This window comes from Vulpes vulpes, chromosome 13 (genome assembly GCF_048418805.1).
Source record: "Vulpes vulpes isolate BD-2025 chromosome 13, VulVul3, whole genome shotgun sequence".
Taxonomy (NCBI): Eukaryota; Metazoa; Chordata; class Mammalia; order Carnivora; family Canidae; genus Vulpes; species Vulpes vulpes.
This window is the reverse complement of record NC_132792.1, coordinates 118,685,993-118,690,211: the sequence shown is the minus strand read 5'-3', so window position 1 is coordinate 118,690,211 and position 4,219 is coordinate 118,685,993.

Here is a 4,219-nt window from a genome sequence, read left to right as displayed (position 1 = left end):
AGAGGCAAGTGGGTGGTGGGAGAGGATTAGCTCTGCCAGGGGCAGGAGGACCAGAGTGGGGGACCCCACACCTCCTCCATTGCCCCAAAAGCCCTCAGATTCTTCAGCCTAGCCTTTCCCTCATCTCATGTGACCCCCACGTTGGCCACCCGGCTTCTGACTACCACCTCCTCAGTCCTGGCCCCTATTCCCTTTGGGCCCCTGCCCACTTCCTCCGCCTCCCTCATATTCACGCCACCTCAGTCTCTGAGTGAGAGCTGCCAGCTGGCACCAGCTGGTACTAAGCACGGAGAACCCGTCCAAGGATTGTCCAGGCCTGTGGCCTAGCCCCAGAGGAGGAGGGGAGGCCACCACCATGTTGCTCAGGGGCTGGGCAGCAGAAGGCACCTTCTCCTCCCAATCCCGCTCCAGGTCTCGCTGCTCTGCCCCTGGCCCTTGGGTGTGGGGTTAAGGGCACTGGGGCTGCTGGAGCTGCAAGGAAGCAGGGTTCACTCCCCCCTTGCCCCCCCCCTGCCCTGGGGTCCTAGCCTGCTAGGTAGAAACAATGTACCAGGTTCCCTGTGGCCACAGAGGATCTGGGGCAGCTGAGGGAGACATGCAGGCAAGGAGAGAGAAGACAACTGAAGGACCACAGACAGTGAGCTGGTAGGAAGTGTGCGCTTTCACCTACAGGGCGCCCCACCTTCCGGCTCCCCAGCGCCCACAGTGAGGTGACAGGTGATGTCCCAGGCTGGTGGTACTCCTGTGGGCATAGGTAGGTAGAGCCTACCTGCTGGACCTTGCCTTTCCTATAGTCTAAATTTATACTAAGACTACCTACAATGGGACTTCCTCTCATTTCTACCTGATAGAATTTCTTTTTTTTTTTAAAGGATGACATTTTTTTTTTAAAGATTTTATTTATTTATTCATAGAGACAGAGAGAGAGAGGCAGAGGCACAGGGAGAAGCAGGCATCATACAGAGAGCCTGACGCAGGACTCGATTCAGGGTCTCCAGGATCATGCCATAGGCTGCAGGTAGCGCTAAACCGCTGCGCCACCGGGGCCGCCCTAGAATTTCTTTTTTAAAAAAAGATTTTATTTATTTGAGAGACAGACAGAGAGAGAGAGTGAGCGAGAGAACAGAGGAAGGGTCAGAAAAGGGAATTTCTTTTCAAGGAAATTGCAAAGTGTCTCTGCCTCTCTCCCTCTCCGTGTCTTTCATGAATAAATAAATAAAAATCTTAAAAAAAAAAGATTTTATTTACTTATTCATGAGAGACACACAGAGAGAGAGGCAGAGAGAGAAGCAGGCCCCATGCAGGGAGCCCAATGCGGGACTCGATCCCAGGTCTCCAGGATCATGCCCTGGGCCAAAGGCAGGTGTTAAACCGCTAAGCTAGGGGATCCCTGGGTGGCGCAGTGGTTTGGCGCCTGCCTTTGGCCCAGGGCGCGATCTTGGAGACCCGGGATGGAATCCCGCGTCGGTCTCCCGGTGCATGGAGCCTGCTTCTCCCTCTGCCTGTGTCTCTGCCTCTCTCTCTCTCTCTGTGACTATCATAAATAAATAAAAATAAAAAAAAAAATAAACCGCTAAGCTACCCAGAGATTCCCCTGATTCCAGGTGTATTTTAAAGAGCTGACCGAATCTTCTGGGGGGCTGAATGTGGGACTCGAGAAGGCAAGAGGAGCTAAGGATGACCTTCAGGCTTCAGCCTGAGGAGTGGGGAGAAGGATGGTCACCAGCCGGCATAGGGAAAATGACAGGCAGAGCAGACGGGGGTGCGTGGTAGACCAGATGGGCTGACTTGGAGAGGTGGCAGGTCTGGGGTTCAAAGCAAAACCACGAGCAGAAAGTATCCACTTTCGATGCAGATAGTGTTTAAGGCAGGGGGCCTGGACCAAGTGTCTCTGGGCCCCGGTGTATTCAGAGATAAGTTGTGCCCAGGCACTCCGTCCGTCGGAGGTGGGAGAGAAGTGGAAGACCCAGTGACGTGGCCTGAGAGAGACCAGAGTGTCATCATCTGTGAAAAGCCAGATCAAGGAAAGTAAGGACTGAGTAGAGACCACTGGATCAACCATGTGCAGGGTGTGGGGACCTCAGCAAGAGCAATCCCTTTGGAAGGAAGAAGGAAACAGGTGAGTGGCTGAGCACAAGGAGGGGAATTTGAAGAGACAAGAGAAGGCATTACATAGGCATCTCGGGGCTAGGGACAGGAGGAGGGATGGTGGTGGTGGCAATGCCAGGGATGGGTGGCCATGAATTTCAAGTCTTATGGCGGGGTGCCTGGGTGTCTCAGCTAAGCGTCTGACTTCAGCTCAGGTCCTGATCTCTGGGTTTTGGGATCCAGCCCCTGGGATCTCCACACTCGGTGTGGAGTCTGCTTATCCCTCTACCCCTCCCCCTGCTCCTGCTCTCTCTCTCTTAAATAAATAAATATGTAAAAAAAATAAAGTCAGACTAGTCAGCAGGGGCATCACCAAAACTCCACCATAAGAAATTACTTGAAATCCTCAAAGAAAAGTCATTCTCTGCAGATTATTTATAATCACAAAAGGGAACAAATCTAAATATCCAGAGACAATTGGTGAAATGGGGTGTTATATATACACTTAGGCATCTTTTTTTTTTAAAGATTTAATTTATTTATTCATGAGAGACACAGAGAAAGAGGCAGAGACATAGGTAGAGGGAGAAGCAGGCTCCCCACGAGATGCTTGATGCAGCACTTGATCCCAGGACCCGAGGATCACAACCTGAGCTGAAGGCAGATGCTCAACCACTGAGCCACCCAAGCGTCCCAACGCTTAGCCATCTTTAAGGTATTTTCATATAATAAACATACTTTATAAAATATTTGCAAAATACTCGGCTTAATAGCTATAGATAAAGTCGAGAGGGAGAGCTTTCTCCCCTAATCTTTTTTTTCTCCCCTAATCTTAAGAACCAATATAAAAACCAATATTCTTCCCAATAAAAACATGAGCAAAAGAAACATTTTTCATACCAGAAGAAATGCAAATAGCCATTATACACAAATGAAAAAACAATTTTAATTTCTTTTCAAGGAAATTGAAACAATGAAATATAATTGTTTTCCTATCAAGTTGGCAAAGATTAAAATCGACAGAAATTTTGGTGTCGGGAAGAGCTTGGGGAACTGTGAGCTCGACTCGCCCGCAGGTGAGAATGGGAAGAGTCTAGTTTCTCTGGAGGATGCTTGGTAATGTTATCAACCGCCTGTATAATGTACACGCCTATGACTCAGCTAGTCCTGTTCTTGAAATTTATTTCATGGCCCAGAAATGCCTGCAAAGATGTCTGCTCCAGGAAGTGTTATTTGTAGCAAGCTGCAGAACATTGTAAACCCACGTACATATTTGAAAATCCAAAACTATACAAAATACTTGAAGGCGTCTCCCCGTAATGTTGATGGTGGTCATCCTGCAGCAGTGCAGATAAGGAAAGTGGCTTCCTTTCCACTTTCCTACCTTCTCTGGAATGTCCAAGTATAGCTTTTATGAACCAACAGGAAAAGAATGTTATTTAAAGATAATGTTTATTTTTTAAAAGATTTTATTTATTTATTAATGAGAGACACACGGCGGGGGGGAGGGGGGTAGAGACACAGGCAGAGGGAGAAGCAGGCTCCATGCAGGGAGCCCGACATGGGACTCGATGCCGATGCCGGGTCTCCAGGATCAGACCCCGGGCTGAAGGCGGTGCTAAACCGCTGAGCCACCCAGGCTGCCCAAGATAATGTTTATAAACTTAGAAATAACAGTGGAAAGTGCCCATGCATGTTAACTGTGAAAAGCAGAATCAAAATTTAAACTACAGTGAGACCCTAACTATGTAAAGTATGTGTTCAAGGAAAAACATCTAGAAAGAAATCCATCTGTGGGTTGCCTCTGGGTGATTGAAAAGGGGTGACTTCCCCCCCCTTTCTACTTTTCTCCATTTTCAGTTTTAACAGAGTGTTACAATCTGACACAAAACATTTTTAAAATAATCTCTTTGAGGGCGCCTGGGTAGCTCAGTCAGTGGAGCGACTGCCTTGGGCTCCAGTTATGATCCCGGGGTCCTGGGACCCAGCCCGGATATGACTCCCTGCTCAGCGGGGTCTGCTTCTCTCTCCCCCTCTGCCGCACCCACTGCTTGTTCACGTTCTTTTTGACAACTAAGTCAAATCTTTAAAATAAATAAAGTCTATGGTTTTCCGGGGGGGGGGAGGGGCT